We start from the raw sequence: 21,160 nt of genomic DNA, 5'->3' as shown, positions 1-21,160 counted from the left end.
TAAATAGCTTTAAAAAAGTCGACAAGAAAATAGATGCATATTTTTAATATTTACCCTGGATCGGCAAGTTAAAATTCTATCCGCGGGCCGGATAAAACCTTCCGACAGGCCTCAGTTGGCCCGCGGGTCGTAGTTTGCCCATCTCTGCACTATACCATAATCGTTTACAAAATTCAATATAGTGCAATTTTAAAGTACAATATACTGAATTCTATATAAAAATAAAATATTTATAGAATTTATCAAAAATTTACTATTCAATAAAGAATAAAAGGTACCAAATAAAAAATTATTATATACTGTAAGTTTAAACAGTTGCACCTCTATTTATTCCTATTAAGTTCATTATATTGAAATTTCGTTAAATAGAAAATCACAGTTTGAGACAAAACAGGGTTTAACTTCATAAAAACTAGACATAATTAAAACAGCAATTGATACATCTTGTAAACTAGTAATCTACTATTTATAAATCTTAACCATCAAAGAAATTTGCATGGAAAGCAAGAATAGAGCAAAACATTTAGTGTTACACTATCATGTTGCATAGATTTTCAACTAACGAAAGCTAAATTTATGCATAAAGTTATAGCTGCATTCATAATAAAAGTAATTTTAAACATACACTACCACATGCGTTTTTAAATTTAATTGCAACTGATAAAATAATTAGTCTGAGTTTTTCGTTTGAAATGCAAACAAAAAGCGAAAGGGATTTTACTGCTTTCTATAAATGTTAAGTGGCTTCGAAAAACAATTCTAGGTCATTTATCCCATAAAATAAGTTAACAATTCTAAAATGTTCAGAAATATTTTGGAAAATAGGGAAAGTGCATCTCAAAGAAAAGTTTGTTATCTAGAAAATTCAGTTCGATATTTGGAAGTTAACTTACGAAGAAATTTCCAAAATGTTCTCGATTTCTCGAAAAAATTCGCAAAATAGAAAAATTCGCAAAATGGAAGTTCGTTAAATAGAAGTCAGACTAATTCCATTAAAAAATAAGTCTAAATTGATTATTCGGAATTATTATTTGGGCAAAAATTAGAACTAGCCTCTATTGCATTTTTATGATTCTGCATTTGAAACACAAAACAATTTTGCTCACAACACTTAAAATTTGAGTTTATGATATGTTTATGAAATTTAAACATATATGTTTATGAAATTTAAACATATATGTTTAAGTATCTATATTTCCTGAAATAAGCTTACAAAAATTTGATAACACTATAACATTCAATAATTTAACTTCAACAACAAGTTAATTTAACAAGTTTAGCAAGTTAATATAAATTTAAGAAAATCAATTCTATCACAATTATTAGCGTAAATAGCTATAAAATAATTGGATAGATATTATAAATATATTTGAATCTGCAATAAATGTTTTAAAGAAATGGTAACTTACTAGATAGATCGCAATTCTATTTTCAGTCTTATTAAAAATAACACGGATATGACAGACAATATATTCAGTTACAACAAGAAATAATTTAACAACTTAAAACTCGTGATTGCTCCGCTCTAAGAAAGAGAATACTAGTTAGGTTTTCAAGGGTTGCTGTAATCTGATATTGTTTCTTCGGTTCTTCTTAGTTGGTTATTTAATAATAAAAAGTCACCCATTTAAAATTCACTGATTAAAAAGGTTTCTACTAAATTTTACATGCAATTTTTAACTATAGATTTTCTTGAAGTATGTTTAAAAAAGCTGTGAAACGCTTTACTTAACTTGAATTCGATTAACTAGAGTCGAGGACGAACTCATTTTAATTGCATTGATGAAAAAAATAATGCATTTTATTACACAGATTTTATGTAGATCACGATTTTCTAAATAGTTTCGTTTATTATCAATTTTTACAAAGGACAATAAGGGCATGTCCAAATAAGGACATGCTGCGCCAAACAGTACGGTAAAGTAGTTTAAAAGCCTAATTGCATACAAAATTTAATTGTAGCACAATTATAATTGATAAAACAGTACTAGTAAGGGAATAAGACAATATAAATTATCTAAATAAAATCAGATAAAAAAGTATGAGTACAGTATAAGACGCACGAAGTGAGTAAAATATACGAAGATGGTAAGATATTTACAAGAGTGCATAAAACAGTAGATGTGTTAAAACTTTTATATGCTGTTAAAAATGCCAACGACACGCAAAAAGACAAAAAATGTTAGGATGGTGAATGTCATCCAACAAATCTTGAATGCATAAAATGGAACTCCCAAATAACTTTAAACGATGTTGATTAAAACATGGACACGTTATTAAAATATGATGAATTGTGAGAGGAACGTTACAAGTACTGCATTCAGGGGGAGGTTCTCCGAACAGCAAATGAAGATGTGTTAACCGGGTGTGACCGATTCGAGTGAGTTTAACGTCTGAACGGTGCAGAACAGGCAAATGGTCCAAATTGGTTTTAACACTATGTAGCTTATTGAGAGTTTGGAGATCCCACCTTTGCTGCCATTAAAGATGTTATAAATTTTCGGATGTGTAACTTAACATAAATTCTTACTCGAATTTCCCTTAGAGGGTATTCTCTAACAACCAATTTTGAAATGTGACTTCATTATTTAATCGACTAGTGGATTTCATATAGCCGAGGCTTGTTCTTGTTCATTTTCGTCGCACTAGAGCTGCACAATGGGCTATTCGCGACGGTGTGGGAAACATCCCTGAGGATGATCCGAAGACATGCCATCACAATTTTGATCCTCTGCAGAGGAGATGGCACCCCCGCTTAGGTAGCCCGACGACCTGCACGTGAAGTCGAGCACTTTACGGTAGAACAGTTTAACGAGAGCCCATACCGCACACCCTCGGTCCCTACCTCCAAGTGGTCACTCACCCGCACACTGACCGTAGCCAGTGATGCTTGACTTCGGTGATCTGCTGGGAACCGTGTCTTAACGATCATTCAGTTGCGGGACCATATAGCCGAGGCTATATTGTGAAGGTATGGAAATAAGAATTTTATCTTGCAGTAACATTTTTTAATCGGCGTTGAACAGCCGACCAATTTATGAGTTTACGACTACCAATGTTAAATTCCGTAGCCTTGTAATTTTGAACCCTAGCCAGAAGACAAGGGAACTCCTGAATTAAGTATTGGAAGAAATTTGTCTTTGTGGAGAACTTTTTGATGAAACTACTAAGCCATCACGGCTTAGGGTATAGAGGAAAAAAGGAAAGTACTTTTAGAAAATAAGAGTACAGGGATTCTAAATTTATAATCTCAATTTCAAAAGTTTTGCCCAAAATGTTTTTGCACTAGTCTTGCCTTAAATCCCTGCTGATCAATGGTGATACTTAGCAAATAGTTTATGAAAATAACCTCAGCATAAATCAAATTATTCGCTGAGAAAAAAATATCAAATTAATTCGTTAAAAACTGAAAGAACAATCTAAATTATTTTAAAACTGAAAATCTCAATTTTCTTGAACCAAAACATTTCAGGGAGAACAGCAGGCAGTGTTACATTCAGTATAAAATTGGTTTACTCTTTATCAATAATTTGTTGAATTAATAACTGCTTTAAAAATACGTAATGTATGCACAGTTTAATTCTGTACTGGTTTTTCGTTACAAGATAAAAGAAATTTCAAAGTATACCCCATAATTTAAGAAAAATTTCGAAAAAATAAACTCCCATTGGGAACATATGGCTTGGATGGATGACCACTTCCCAATGAAGCCATCATGGTTCGAAATTTAACGACGGCTGGTAACTCTTTAAGCTGCTTCCTGGTTTGTACCGTCGTGAGGTTTTGCTTCAAAATTTCACTCCCATTGCAATTTTGGTTAGGTTTACCCATTCCTCAATGTAATAAAGTTTCTTCAATGCTTAATAAAAATTTTAGGAATAGTAAATTTAATAATAGAAATTCCCAGCATTCCGAATTGCTCAATAGAATGTTTCAGATTTACAAGGAGTAGTTCAATATGGGAGAAAGAGCGTTTTAAGCGTTGTTTTTTTTTTTAAGTATATTTGGAGCTTTTCTTTTGAGAGGAGTCATTTTGAATTCGCTGAGGGAACAATTCTCTCTCTCAGCGATAACAGAAAATGATAAAATGATATTAAAAAAAAGATAATAAAATGATAGTCTTATTTTTCAAAAATTTAAGCGAAAGCAAAATTATATTTTTAAAAATATAATTTTGCACACCCGCAAAATAGACGTCGCCTAAACTGTCAGTTAAGAAATTTTAATTTTTTGAGCCAATAAAAGTGTGCTTTTTTCAAATCAGTTCCAGTAGAAGCGTAAAACTAATGTGTCATTGATGTTGGAAAGGTCTCAGGTTCGAGTTTATAACAGTCATTGAACAATCAATCCAATTTTGCGCTTACGACGACAAATCTGACTCCGTACCTTGTAATTTTGAACCTAATACAGAAGACAAGGGAACTCTAGGAACAAGTATTGGGAGAAATTAGTAGAAATTTTAAATGGAGCTAACTCGAATTTGCGATAAATTGAAAAGGAAAACCACGAAAATCTCCTATGATAGGTCTGACGGCAAGCGGACCCTAACCCACGATTCGTCTACCACTGAGGATATTTTACGTCAGCAATGTGGTTGGCGTGAGCCAGGTGCGGAATTCGTACCGACCAGTCATCGCTGGGAGTCGTAACCCGGTTTATCTCATTGGGTGGTTAATGCTCTACCCCCTTAGCCTCCACGTCTGTAAAAGGTATGTCAACCGGCACGTGGTGTTCCTAGGTGGTCACCCTTCCAAACACTGACTGCCCAGATGATGCTTGATCGGAAGAGTACCGGTATTTTCATCATGGTATGTAGTTATCAAATCATGTTTTTAATTTTTTTTTTATTACGTTATAGATAAAATATGATCCACGCTGTGAGGTATTTTATGTCATTCTTATAAAAATGTATGGTTATATAATATAAAATGCAATTTTGAGTCCGAAGTATTTTGTTTTTCTGAAACTTTTATCTTAAAAATGTGATTTTGAAAAAAAAAATGCATACTAAAGAATTCCTTGTTTTTTCTGTTACTATGCAAATTATGTCAGTTCTTTTGATTGTGGCATATAGATATTTTAAAAAAACCTCAGGAAATGCATATTAGGATCTAGAAAACCGAGTACACTTAAATATTATCGTTCTATACAGGCTAAAAGAAAAAATATTATGCAAAAAAGGTGTTTTTAAAAATTTACACTATTTTTTTTAAGAAAATAGTTTTATTGAAAATAATATCAGTATGAAAATTGAACTTCAGAACATTTTTAATGTTTGTCGAGCTTGTTTTTCAAATTTTTAAGAAAAAATGAATAAAAAAAACTAAACAAAAAGCAAATATTGAACATTTAGAGCCCCATAATGAATTTTATATTTCGAAATGATGTAATAATTTGTTGCATGATAGCATTAACAAAACACCAGTGAGTGTAAAGCTATTGTTCTAAGATAAAAAATTTATGATAGATCATAAATTTGTATTAGTCTCAAAAATGTACAACAATAATTTGTATATTAAATAAATATTTGAGCCGTAAATATCATATTTAATTTTAAGCAATTAAAAAAACTCGAAATCTAAAAAGAAAAAAAATCGTTTGCTTAAATTGCATTTTAACCGTTGCAATTAAAAACTAACAATAGTGTGAATAAAAATAGAACGTAGAATAATTTGTTGATTTTTGTTTCTATTTTAGATTAATTTTTTGAAACCCATTTATGTTAATAATTGTCAAAAAGTAATTCTTTTCACATGCTTTAACTTAAATCAGTTACAAATTGTCTGTCTTCACAAACTTTTCTTTTCAGTGTATTTAAAAAATTCTACAAAAGACAAACTTATTAAAACAGTTTTTGCAAACTTGAATGCCCAATAATTATTAAATAGTAATGTAATAATTCATATTACATTATTAATGATATGAATAATGATAATTAATATAATTAATGATAATTAATAATACAATAATTCATTATTAATATCGACATTTCATGAGGGGAAAAAAAGAAAGAAATCCTTTGCAATGAAAGTCGTACTTATCGACTTCTCCCTCGAATAGAAATAGATCGAATCTTAGAAAGAAAGGGAACAATGGCTCTCAGCTAGAGTTCCAGTTTAGGACTCAACTGGAAGATGCTTCTTTGTCCGATGCCAATTTCCTGTAGTAATCGTTAGATTGTCAAAATCTCTTTTCAATTGGTACTCGTTTTTTGATGACAACATGATGAGGAATTTGCTATTCAACGACTGTTATCTTAGTTTATTAATGCCTAAATAGTATAATTTGCATATTTATTTAATCTTAGAATTACTAACTCAACGTTGAACCCTAATTAAGTACAGATTCGCTGTAAACTTAATAAAGTCAGACCATTTTTCTGTTCAACCATAGCATCTTGTAAATTAGCTTATTATTATAGTTACCTTGGTATATTAAGGCCTAAATAGTATAGTTTGCATATTAATTTACTCTTAGAATTACTGGTTCAGCGTTGAATCTAATTAAATACAGATTTGCTGCAACCTCAATAAGATGTTAATTTAAACAATCTTTTGGTTCAAACATAGCATCAGTTTAATACCTAAAATACGATAATATAATTTAGGCACATTTGAAACATTTTAGAAAACTTGAACGATATTATGGTGTAATATATGTACTTAAATTTCTAAAATTAAATCTCTAAATTTAAATTTCTAAATACTTCTTTTTTTAAATATAGTTTTATGTATTTTTGTCTATTATTACAGTGTTCAACAATATATGATGTCTTCTGATGAGCAAAATAATTCATGATTGTAATATTTCCCCCTTTTTTTAAATTTCTAAGTTAAATTTATTGTATTACTTTTCTTTATCGCCTGGACAGGATTTTCCTCTTGACGACGAATATATATTCGTTGTATTTATGTGTTTGTTTTTGTTCCCAATAAAGTTATTAGTTTGTAAAAAAGAAAAAAAAATGATTAAATGTTGAACCATAATATTGATTAATTTAGCACAGATAGCTACCACCTTAAAGTGATTCCCATTTTCTCTTCAAATTGAAACTTAATATTGTGTTATTAAACTTAAGTGGCTCAACTTAGAACCATATTAAAGCAGCCACATATTGGTACGATGATCAGGTTCACTATATTAAGGTTCATTGTTGAACCTTAATACCAAAATATGTAATGCAAATTTTCTACAACTTTGCTAATAAGGTATTGAACTGAATCACGTTTTCTGTAAGTTGTGCCTCAGAGTTAAACTTAAATACGATAATGAGGTGCAACTTTGCACCATATTAATGAAGTAGCAAATTTAAACTGTATTATGTTTCAATATTTTTTGCAGTGCTTGAAATAATGGGAAAGGCATTTTAGAAAGATAGAAAATAAACAGTTGTCTTCAAGTATGTATAGAATTTAATTAAATTATAAACTTTATAAATAGAATGTATCGGCAAAATGTGCATTTCGTATTACACTGTAAAAAAGTTCTGCAAATCTTTAACCAGTATTTGGTGTAAAGTTTCTCATGATCCCAAGTATTAGATAAATGAAACATTTTATTTTAGTTTAACCATAAATTGAGAGGCATGATCGAAAAATATTTCCATGATGCAACTGACTGCACCAAAATTTAGTTAAAGGCACAATACTTTGACGGTAACTGTAAACTGAACGATGTTTGTTTACGACACCACGTTTTATTTATTATTCAGTCTCCGTGTATCGGGACGACTAATGCAGGTTGCTTCAAGTATCAATTTATTTAGGTATTTGCATAAATTAAAGTTAATTTCCTTTATGTTGCCTTTTTATATTTGGTTGGCGGTATAAAATGGTTTCAGATATGTCCTAAGAAAATTCTTAACTACTTAAGCCATGAAAACTGCAATATCGACTGCAATAATAAACCATTTTTAAAATTTCATATTCGATTTTATTTTTATTTTATAAGTCGTTTAACAGCCGACCCAATTTCGAGTTTACTGCTACCAATATAGAACTACGCAACCTTGTAACTTTGAACCCAATCCAGAACACTTAAATACTCCAGGATCGAGTTTTGGGAGAAGTTTGCCTTCATGGAGGACTTTTTGATGAAACTGACTTGCATTTGCGTTACATGAAGAGCAAAACCACGTAACTCTCCCACGGTTAGCCAGGTCACAGGGAGACTTACCCAGGATACTTCTTTTATTCTAGAGGATATTTGATGACAACACTATGGTCGGCGCGAGCCGGGTGCGGAATTCATATAGACCAGCCATCGCTGGGATTCGAACTAGGGTTACTTTATTGGAAAACGAGAGCTCTTCTCCTTGAATCACAATTACTCTTAGATTATAGATAATAAATTTTGAAATATCAATGCTCTATTCCAATTTTGTTACACGATGAGGATATTTCCGTAGTCGTTATGTCTAGCGCAAAATGTTATCACCAAGCCGCCTTCACCCCATTATTTCAATTTTTTAGCAATTTTATTAATTGCACACTTATTGCAAACGGCAGTCACCATTAATTTAAATAAGTACCCTCATGTCGCTACTGAGGCCAACTACCGTTCATTAGTGTGTTTTAGTTCATTTACGTCGCACTAGAGCTGCACAATAGGCTATTGGCGACGGTCTGGGCCTTGATCATCCGATGACATGATATCATAATTTTGATCCTCTGCATTAGGGATCTCCCCTTCGATAGCCCGAAGACCCCTGCGCGAAGTCTGGCACTTTCCGGTAAAATAGTTTAACAAGGACCAATACCGCAGACACTCGGTCCCTACGCAGACTGATCTAAGCGGTCACCCACCCTCCGTTCATTGTTGTGATTCGTACTGGCTATTTCCGATAGAAAAAAATTATAGTTATTGGTCGTTTCTAAACTGTCTTCAATCGAAAACTTTTAACACGTTTTAGTTTAGAATCAGGAAAGGCATTTCTAATTCATATTTATAGGACTAACTGAAATTTTTTTTATTTTATTAAATTCCTTTTACTCAAATAAAGGAGATTAATTAAATTACATCATGTTAGCTGAGCAAAGTGAAGAAATTCTAGTTACGTTTTTGAAGAGTGTTTAAAGTTTTAGCGCTTGAAAACTTTAAAATTTAAGCTTATTCGTAATAAGTTATTCAGATTTTTCGAAATTAACCATAAGATGAAAATAATTCACATTACCTGTAATTAGAAGTCTTTTCAAAGTTAAATAATTCCCTTCATCAAGCGTTTGAAGATTCAACACAAATGGGGATTCATCTTTTGAACTGATTCCTTAGGGATGAACACTGATTCCTTAGGGATGAGACAATGTGATTCAATACTCGCAAACCTAAAAATACAATTTAATATTTTTGTAATTATGATTAAAAATCACATTTAAAAATGCTGGCCTAATATTAAATAGTATACTCTCGATATCTTAAAGTTGAAGGAACACAAAAAAAAAATTCGAGATGACAAGTCCAGAACTAAATATGTTCTAAAATGTAAAAAAATATTCTAAAATATTGCTCTAAAAAGTAGAGTCATGAAATATAAGAATGACTACTATTAAATATGTATATAGTGATATATTACTGTAAGTCTAAATACAGCATTGGTGATTTTATCTCTTAAAACTAAGACAATTATTCCTTCAACACAAAAGAATTAATATAAATTAATTTTATATTGTAATTTTTCTGAAATAAATTTCTATTTCGAAAAACAATTCGACTTAAGATTTTGAGTAAACAATACATTACATAGCTAAGGGAAAAAAATATTTTTTGCATGTGGTTTTCGAGATATCGAAGTTAAAGATATTGAGAGTATACTTTACATAAAATAGTTTTGAAACTAAAATTTTAGAAACATTTCATCAGTTCCGGTGTAGAAGAATCTGTTGAACCATTATACCGAACCTGCAACCTTTAAAAATTAGCCTTTTTTTTTATTCGATGAACACTATCAAGTTTAACTTCACATGGGTTCAATTTTCACACGCACTAGAGCAGTGTTTAGCATAAGCACATAAGTTACTAGAGCACATAAGTTAAAAATCACAACCGGCTGTTGACAGCACTCATTATTAACTGTTAACTCTTCAAAAAATAGCCAATAGAAAAATACGTAATCCTAAATTTCCATGGCTAAATTTAATTTTAAATAAATTTTTTTGAAATTTTCGTTTCTTGCAAGGTATTTCAATATTCTCTTTACACAGAAATCTCTTAATTTTGAATAAGACCTTTAAAACATGGGAAAGATACTTTGTTTCATACTATTTAATTATTTACACTGATCTACTCTGTTTAGAAACAATTAGATTCAGATATAAAAAAAAAAACTTGGTTGGAAGCAACTCAATTTTATGAACGTCGTTGAACAGAAGACCCAATTTAAAGTTTACGGCTACTAATGTTTAACTCCCGTAGCCTTGTAATTTTGAACCCAAACTAGAAGACAAGGATGATAGGTGAAATTTGCCTCTGCGGAGGACTTTTTGATGGAACTAATCCACATTTGCGTTCATGGTGAGGAAAACCACGAAAACCTTTCACTAACCGATGATCCGTCTTCCACTGAGGATATTTTACATTAGTACTATGGTCGGTGTAATGCGGAATTAGTATCGACCAACCATCGTTGGGATTCGAACCCGGTTCACTTCATTGGGAGGCGAACGCTCTATCCACTGAGCCACAGCGACTCCAAAGAACGAAATTATGTTCCTCAGTGAATTCAAAATGACTAACCTCGAAAGAAATGCTCCAAATTTTTAAATCATGGAGTATGTTTCACATTTATTTTATTTCCTAAATAAAAACACAATTAACTATGCATGAATTATCCGTTTTTAAATCAATTATTAAAAAAGAGTAAACCAATTTTAATACTAAATGTATCACTGTTTAATGATCTCTAATATTTTCGTTAAAGAAAAGTTCGGTGATTTCTCAGTTTTCAAATTTTAAATTTTTTTTTTTAGAAATTTTTTTTTTTGAACTTTGAAGGGATTAATTTGATTTTTTTTCAACTAATCATGTTGGTAAAATCATGACACAATAGCTCGGAATTTTAAAAAAGTTCAGCTTGAAAGTTATTTTGCAGTGTACCTAAGTTCTCAGTAAGTAATTGTTTTACGGTGAGGCTACTTTCATAAAATATTTACTAAGAATCCCCATTGATCAGCAGGAATTTAAGGTAAGGTACAAAAACATTTTATGCAAAATGTTCGAAATTTAGTTTATTGTAAATTTAGTATTCCTGTAAGTTTATATTTTTAAAAATACTTTAATTTTGTTTTTACTCTATTTACAAAGTTATAGCAGTTTTTGTGAATGGTGATAACAATGAATAGACTTAAGTCTTTAAATAATTAGTCTATCAAGTAATCTCGAAATCAGATTATTTCACATGGTTCATCACGTTAAACACGATATCTTGTGTTTTTAAAATAATTAGCTAAAGTTTTTAATGCTTGTTTATGACTATAGCACACATGTTTTGAACTACAGATTAAGAGGAAAAAAAAGTAGAATTTTTATGCATGTTTTTCTGCAAAGACAAGTGCGGAAAGTTTTAAAATTTTGCATTTTTAACTACATTCATCCCTAACTCAGAAGTACATGCATTTTGTTTTAGATTATAATTCAAAACATAGCTGATAGCTTTCTAAATAAAATCCTAACAATATTTTTTGTTTTAGGCTATAGAAATTTCTTTGGTGTTCGGTATATATGAAAAAAAGCTTTATTTTCTTCCTAAAAATGACCATCTAAATATAAAATAAGGATAAATTTTTTTTTGCCTTTTTAATATGTTTTTACGCATAAGAAACTAGTTTTTAAAATTTAATACCTATATTTTAAAAAAGTTGTCAGATACCTTAACGGTATGACTAATAGTGAACCACGTCAAAAAAAACCACTCTGCAATTCTATGACAGTGAACTTTAAAATAACAAAAATATTGCTTTCAGATGCATTGAAAACGTAAAAAAATGTGATAAGACTGGTTGACTATCCACAATTTAGGTTCTATTCTAGAAATTACGCTAGCAAAATTGGAAACATTCTCTACTGCTGCCAACTACAAACACGTTAAAATCATTGAACTTGTATCAATAGTAAAATCTGAATTTTTCTTTAAAAATGTTCACCAACAAACTTAACTTGCTTCTAACAATATAAATCTGGCTTTCAAGCCTGTGCCTCTGATGATTAATTTCATAAATAATCAGAAGCATTGTTAATTTATAGAAAATCAAATAGTTTCGAACTTTTTTATTTTCAAAATTTATAGCTGTAACATTTCGGATACTGGTATTCTATATCGGATCAAATTACAGTATTTAATTTTTTAAACACAGAAAGCAATCGTTTGGTGTTCAGATCATCCTATATTTTTAAAATAACACCATGTGCTGCGAAACTCTTTTGAACACTTACACCTTCTGTGAAGATTGGTAACAAATTTAAAATCATAAATTTTGTTAGTATTAAGTTTTAGTTTTATTTTCTTAGTTAATAAAAGTATGGTTTATTTTGCGTCCAATTAAAAACTCATTATTTACATGCCTACTAAGATTTCTAAATCCAACACTATTCGATAGAACTAAACAAAAATCAGACATTCAATGCTGTAGATAAAGACCATATTTTCATAATATGAGACATATAATTTGAAACATTTTCATTCAAACAGGAACAATTTCAATACTTTTAGACTTTTATAAAAATAAATGTATTAATCTAATTTCAGCGCATCTTTAAAACCAGACTTAAACATGTTTAATTCACATTTTAAAAATTGCCTTTACATTCTTTACATAGTTGTACATTTACTTTAGGGAACACATGGAATACACATTTTTTCCTTTTGTGTTTCAATCAGAAATTTCGCAAGCTCCAATCGCACAAACTGGCATTTCGTTTATAATTTTAAATTTTTGTAATTCACTTAAAAAAACTTAGGAAAATCACTATAAAAAACAACGAATGTCTTGGAATATGTCACAAAAAGGAATGCTCCAATACTAGTTACAGCTAGTTAGACCGAACTTCTTGAAGTAAAAGTTCAAGCTTTGCGTTGCCGTGACGTCACAGGCGAAAATCGGAGATTTGGCACGGCGAGAGAGATTTTTCAAAGAAGTGAACTAGCCCTTCAATTCTCTCTTTAGCCCTGGGGTTTTAAAAACTTGAGTAATAATAAACTAGCTAGATTACTGAAAATTGTGTTTAAAAAACTAAAGTTTTTAAAAAAATTTTTTGTAAAATCAGAATTACTTTTGAAATATTTTGAAACTGTTTGAAGTTTTTAAAACTTATTTTATATCTTTTATAACGGACGTTGATCAGCCGAGAAACTTTTTTGGTTTAGGACTATAAATGCTAAACTCCGCGCATCCTTGTAATTTGAGCCCAGTCCAGAAGACAAGGGAACTTGCATTCTTGGAGGATTTTCGATTGATCCAACCCGCATTTGCGTTACATGGAGAGAAAGACCACGTAAACCTCCCAAGGTTAGTCTGACGACAAGGGGACTAACCAATGATCCGTCTACCACTGAGGATATTTCATGTCAGCAGTGTGCGAAATTCGTATAGATCTGCCTTCGCCAGGATTCGAACCCGGTCCACCTCATTGAAAGGCGAACGCTCTATCTCCTGAGCCATTGCGGCTCTTATGAAGTGTTTGTTAAAAATGACCATTATAAATTAAATTAACGGTAAAACCACATCAAAATTAAAGTAATTCTTTGACAATGCATTTTAAAATAACGAAATTGCTATCTTTATTCAAAATTGACTTCCATATTTGGAGTATGCATTGATTACGTAAACAAATTCTGATAAAACTAGACTATCGACAATCTAAGTTTTTTTCAAGAAATTCTGTTTACAAAATAAGAAAACATTAACATTTCTCTACTGTTGCAAACTACAAACTCATTAAAATCAGTGAACTTTAATCGGAAATTCTTTAAAATAATTTACTATTAAGCTTAACTCGCTTCTTAAAATATAAATTTGGCTTTTTAATGTGTTTTTGATTATTAATTTCCTAAATAATCGGAAGCATAGTAAATTTATAGAGAAACAAACAGTTTCGAATTTTTTTCAAATTCAAATTACAGCTGTAACATTTCGAAAACTTTTATTCTACGAGGGTTGTCCATAAAATAAGGTTCCCAAGGAGCTGCGGACGTTAGGAACGCTGTTAAGCGGGGTTGGGTGGGACTGGCGTGTAACTTGGCTCCCTTTCCCCCAGTTCCCGCCCCGGCGAGCTATCTACAACGTTAATCCTTGTCTTGGTAGCCGTGAAAGATGGAGCTTCTATTTGTTTCGCCCGCCAGGTGTGAATTACGCTCTGTGATTTATTTTTGTGTGCAAAAAACGTTCCTCCGGTGAACATTCATTCCCAACTGTGTGAAGCTCTCAGGGAAATGTGTATGAGTGTGCAACATGTGCGCAAATGGTGCAGAGAATTCAAAGATGGACGTACAGACTTCCATGAGGAACAACATTCTGGCCGGTCATCGTTTTCAGACGAAGCGATTGCGAAAGTGGAAGAAGCAATGCTGAAAGATCGGATGGTGACGGTTTGGGACCTCAGCGAGATGATCCCTGATGTCAGTAAGTCCTGCATTCGCAACATTTTGAGAGACCGCTTAGGATATGCCAAGGTTTGTGCAAGGTGGGTCCCGATAATGCTGACGGATGACAACAAACGGCAACGTGTGGAAGCAGTCCTCGAATTTCCCCATGCCTACGAAACCGATGACGAGGAATTTTGACTCTGTTGTCACTGGGGACGAGACCTGGGTTCACTACATGACACCGGAAACAAAAGAACAATCCTGTCAGTCGAAACATCCAGGCTCGCCGAAGCCGAAGAAGTTTAAGCAAATTCTGTCTGCCAGCAAAGTGATGGCGAATGTCTTTTGGGACAGGAAAGGGTTGCTGTTGGGCGAATTCCTGCCTACGGGCACAAAAATTAATGCGGATCGCTACTGTCGGACGTTGAAGAACCTTCGGTGAGCGATTCAAAACAAGAGAAAAGGCATGCTCACAATTGGAGTGTGTCTCCATCAGGATAACGCTCGTTCACATACCGCCCGTGTCACAACTGATCTCATCAACAGATTTGGATGGAATACTGTCACGCCCCCGTTACAGCCCAGACTTGGCCCCCAGTGATTACAATCTCTTCCCTGAATTAAAGAAACACTTGGGAGGGACGCATTTCACAACCGACGAAGAGCTGAAGGAAGAGGTTTCAAGCTATCTTCGCGGCTCGGCGGCAGATTTCTACGACTCAGGCATAAAGAACATGGTACACTGCATGTAAAAATGCATTGATCTTATCGGCGATTATGTCGAAAAAAAGAGGGAAGTCTAAGCTTTCCAAACATGTATTATTCAATGCCAATAAACATGTTTTTCATTGTGAAAATTTGTTGGGAACCTTATTTTATGGACAACCCTCGTATATTGGATCAAATTAGAGTATTTAATTTTTTTTTCTTATCTATAAAACTTTTCACAACACACTGGACAAACTGGAATAAACAAACTGGAACATTTTAATACTTTAATAATTTTAAGTAAAATGTATTAATCTACTTTTAGCATGGTGGGTGGCGCAGTTGGTTTGTCGTCGGCCTTCTGAGCCCAAGTCTGCGGGTTCGATCCCCGGCCCAGATACCGGATTTTCGGGATGCAGATACCGGGCCAGATACCGGATTTTCGGCCATGTCGTATGATTATGCGGCATGTAAAAGATCCCTGGAGTGCCTCATTGGCTCTTGGCATTTCCGGCAAAATTAAATTCCTAGTCCACTTTAACATCCAAATAGAGTCTCGGTGCTGCCATCTAGTGTGGCAGAAACTAGACGTCCAAATTAACATGACCAACGATATCTCACCCATTGTGGTGGTCCTGAAAGAGTGGATACCACCTCTGGAGAACGCACTAGGTCTGCTCATCGGCAAGACCGATTGTGCAGCTCATTGGAAATAAAAAAAACTTTTAGCATAACTTTGAAACACTTAAATATGCTTAATTCAAATTTTATAAATTACCACAAGTCACTTTCAATAGATTTGAATTGAATGCCTATAAATACTGAATACATATACATAATAACTAAATTCAATACATATAAACTGAAAATTTTAAAAATGTACATCATAATATTTAATCGACTTGTCAGCGAATTTTTTGTCATTAAAGAAAGTTATTTAACCAAAGATTTAGATAAACAATCTAAATCCCTTCTCAAATAAATTTGGAATTTAAAGCGTTAGTGAAAGCTAAAATCTACATTTCAATAAATAAAGCGGAATTTTAAAAATTCAGATAATTTAGAACCAGCCCATATGGCGGTAAATTAATCTACAAATTCCATGAATATCAAACTCTGGATTTTGACGGAAAGAACAAAACAAAAATGTTATTTAGAATTAAGAAGTTTTTTTCCCAACATTTCAGAGATTCAATAATATAACCGTAATAATAGACCAAAACTATAAATTCTTTAGTACAATAGTCTATGAGACATTGCATTAAATATCTCAATAAATTATTCACACTATGTACATTTTATAAACTAATCTTGGTTAAAAGAACATAAAAGTGTGTTTTTAAAAATATGACTTATTACGAGAACTATCTTCATTAAAATTTGAAGTTTTTCGAGGGTTTTAAAAAACGTAAGTAAAAATAAACCAGTTCGATTACTTAACAATTGTGATTAAAAAACTAGTTTTGTTTTATCAAATTAGATTTACTGTAAAATCAGCACTTCTCTAACTATTTTGAAACTGAAGTTTAGGAGACTCTTGATTTTAAATTTGTTTAAGAATAAATCTACAATGTACATGAATGTGTTGCATAGCAAAATTTTAAACATTTTTTAAATCTCGCGTTGCAGAAAATCCGGGAACAAATTCAAACTACATGGTGCGTATCTATTTTTTTTGTATTAATTGCAATTAAAAGAGAAATATCTTCCGCGCATTTTAAATCATGGTCATACATATAAATAAAATTTGTAAAATTGTACTTACTGGACAAAAATTTAATCATCAAGAAGTAGCGAGTCTGTGAGTTAACGATGAATAAACCACAAAAAAAGGAGTAACTTGTAAATTACAAACGCGAATACTATATTACTTTTCAAGCAACCTAGATTCCTTTTAATTAAAAACAACACACACCAGTTTCAATCTTGACTTCACCACCAAATTAAATAAAGTAATAGGACTCACATTTGACAACAACTAGTTAATTCCGACGAAACACCTCTTTTTTTCCGATACGTAAATGTTGCGCAACTAACTAACTAACTAATCAACTTTTTTCAGAGTACCTATCCATGTATGGATATTTGCTCTTTCATCTAAATTGGATAATATGTGGTGGAAGGGAAGGGAGGTGCTGCGTTAACATTAAGTTAAATCTCAGAATGAACAATAATTGATAAAATTAAGTCTGAGTCATACATAATAATAAGTCGCAAGTTGATACATAATATAGGGAACAAATTGAAGATAAAGATAAAGAAAGAATATTTACACTATTTACAAATTTACAAAAGGGGGAAGACTCCCTGTGCACTCTCTCGCCTCCCACCGGTTATAGCCGGGCTTCATTGGTGCAGAGAACACAGTTTGTCTAGGGCAGTGGGGATAGTCATGATTATCCGAAATGCTTAGAGAGAACACAGTCGCTTAAGAAAAAAGCGGTTATCGGGCTGAAATTTTTATTGTCATCTATGAAATCAATGTCTAATAACTTATTGAATTTACATGTTGAACAATTTTTGGCACCTTTAAAAAAGGATGCATTGAGTTTAAAAAGGTACTCGTCTATTTTGTCGATTTTGAGGTCATTATAGAGGGTGTTATTTCTGACAAACCAGGGAGCCCCAGTGATTCGTCTTAGGGTTTTGTGTTCGAAGACTCTGAGTCTCTTTCTTTGTGTATTTGTAAGCGTCCCCCATGCCGGGGATGCATAGCTGAGGATTGGTCTTATGCACATTAGATAAATGTGCCTTTTCGTGTTTAAAGCCATTTTGCTATTGCTATTTAATATGGGTTTCAAAGCTTGATAAGCAGCTTCAGCTTTTTTAAGTATATTAGAGACGTGATATTTCCAATTTAGGGTGCAGTTTATAGTGATACCCAAATAGTTTGCTTTAGAGACTTTGGGAACTTCTTCGTTGAATAATAAGATTTTTTCGTAGTTTATAATTTTCTTTTTATATGTTTTGCGAATAATGAGAAGGTTTGATTTGGAGCTATTGATTTTAACCTTCCACCTGCTGCACCAGGCTTCAATATCTTTTACATTGTTTTGTAGTCTTTTAATTGCATTATTTACATTTAAGGATCGGCTGAGTATCGCGGTATCATCCGCATAGAAGGCTGTTTGAATATTTATATCTCCCCTGTTAACTGGGAAGTCTGAGCAGTATATTAGGAAGAGAATGGGCCCCAGAATAGAGCCTTGTGGTACGCCTGCTTGTATTTTTCTCCTTGTAGAGAAATGGTCATTAATTTTAATTTGAAATGTTCTATTGATTAAGTAATTATTAATAATATGTACAAGATCATCAGGAATATTTTGCTGTATCATTTTATATATAAGACCAGTATGCCATACTCTGTCGAACGCTTTAGCGATGTCCAACATGAGTAAGGCAGTGGCTTGTTTTTTGAAGAATCCTTCACTAATAAATTCAAGTATTCGAATCAACTGTTTAGTTGTGGAGAGGTTTTTCCGAAAACCGAATTGTTCGTTCGGGAGAAAGCTTAATAGTGGGTAAATTCGATTTAATAAAATTCTTTCCATGATTTTAGATAGTGAAGATAAAAGACTAATCGGTCTGTAATTTTCTGCGTTTAAATGATTTTTCCCTGGTTTTGGGAATAGGATGATAGTAGCATGCTTCCAGTGATTTGGAAAATAACACTGTTTGATGCTTGCGTTGATTATGTTAGTGAGTTGGTTCAGTCTTAAGGGGGGTAAATTTTTAATCATGATATTGGTGATGTTATCGTAGCCGGGGGCTTTCTTCTTATTTAGTTTTTTGATGATGTTTTTGATTTCGTCATTATCCGTATAACTCATTGAGTTATTAATTTGATTTTTACTGAAGTAGGTATTATAGGTAGATATAATTTGTTGATCTGAGGATTTATCATTTGGTTCTTTATTTGGAGAAAATTGTTCTTCGATTGAGTTTGCAAATATTTCTGTCTTGTCTTTGTCTGCATAAATTTTTCCATTACCACTGTTTAGAGGCATGTTTATCGTTTTATTTGCTTTGAGGGATTTAACCATTTTCCATACGGAATTATCGCTTGTATTCAGGCCAATGATTTTTTCGTTCCAAACGTCTTGTCTGTATTCGGTAAGTTGTTTATTAATTGTTTTTTGAAGTCTGTTAATTTCTGTTTTAACGATAGGGTTATTTGTTTGCTGATATTCTTTTCTTAGTCGATTTTTAGTTCTAATTTGTTCCTTAATAAAATTTGGTATAATTTTATAATCGGCTCTGACTTTTGTCTCTTCTGTAGCTTCTGTGTACGCATTGTATAAGTCAGTAGTTAGGTTTTTAATATCTTCTTCAATATCGGCTTTGTTATTTAGGTTTTTCTTAAAATATGATAAGTTTAGAATATTTTTGTACAGAAGCCAGTCTGTTTTCTTCCTAGTCATGATTTTTTCTTCCTTATTAAAACAGGTAGTAGCAATTACTGGATAGTGATCACTGCTTAATTCGTGGAGTACCTCTAATGAAATGGGGGTATTGGAGTTTGTGATTAAAATATCTAAAATTGAGCTATTTTTAGAATAGTAGGTTGGTTCGTCTGGAGCGAATAAATTTAAGTTGAATTTATTGATTAGAATGTTTAGCTTCCTGCCACTATCATTTGTTTTCGCACATCCCCAATTTATATGTTTTGAGTTAAGATCTCCAACCACAATAGATTCGAAATTTATTGGAAATAAGTCCTTTATAGTGTCTTCCTGTATAGGGTGTCCGGGTGGGTTGTACATGCTCGTGATTTTAATTTTTCTGCTATTTTGAAGTGTGATTACAATAGAGACTTCTTCATAGCCATTTAAACTGTTCTGACTGAATAGTGTGGAGTTGTAGCATCTTTTAACATATAAAGCAGTACCTCCGCCTCTGCTTGTTGTACGGTCACATCTAAAAAGGTTATAATTAGCGATTTTACATTTATTAAATTTATTTAGGTGGGTTTCATTTATAGCTAGAATGTCCAGATCATACTTATAAATAAAATTTTTTGTTTCTTCTAGTTTGTTATTTAGGCTATGTGCATTCCAGAATGCGATCTTCAGTGGAATGAATTTATTTTTATTTAGATCCATATTTGATATCTAGTTTTGTTAGGGAGTCAGCTATTTCTTTTGCTATGATGGTTAATGCTGTTAGCTTGTCTGCTACTTCTTTAGCCTCTTTAATTTTTTCCTCGGCTGCGGAGATGGAATTGGTAGTTTGCTCTTTTAGTACCGCGGCCGCGTACGTTTTGCTTTCGAAAACTGCCTTCCTGGTCGGAGGTTGTTTATTTTTATTTTTGTTATTTGAGATGGCTAAGTATGTCGGGCATTGCCTAAAACTTGCAACATGGTTGCCTTGACAGTTTGCACATTTTGGAGAGTCATCCTTTGTTTTATTACAATCTTTAGTAAGGTGTTGTTCCGCGCATTTGACGCACTTTGGGTCGTGCCTGCAGCCATTCTGAGAATGTCTAAAAAGTTGGCAGCGATGGCACTGCGTGGGCCCTTGACCTCTTCCTCTGTATTTTTCGATTTTAACTCCACAATTTAGTAGATATTCTATTTGCCAGATTTCTTTGCTTTTTTCGCATTTTTTGAGTGTGACTAAGTAGAGAGGTATGTTTATTCTGTCTCCATTAACCCTTTTTGTTAATTGGACTACATTCTCTGGTGTGATATCATGCTCATTTCTTAATGCTAAATTAACTTCTTCAGGGCCGATTTCTTTCGGTACTCCACGAATGACGATTTTTATTAGTCTATCCTCTGGTAAGGAGTAACTGTGATATTTAATATTTGAATTTTCCAGGACTTGGACTATGGCCCTGTGTGCATCAGGGGTCCTAGTTTTAATATTCATTCTGTC

This window comes from Parasteatoda tepidariorum, chromosome 3 (genome assembly GCF_982258835.1).
Source record: "Parasteatoda tepidariorum strain Cologne lab strain chromosome 3, Ptep-v5.0, whole genome shotgun sequence".
In the NCBI taxonomy this organism is placed as follows: domain Eukaryota; kingdom Metazoa; phylum Arthropoda; class Arachnida; order Araneae; family Theridiidae; genus Parasteatoda; species Parasteatoda tepidariorum.
The sequence above is the reverse complement of the archived record's forward strand: the minus strand, read 5'-3'. Positions refer to the sequence as shown.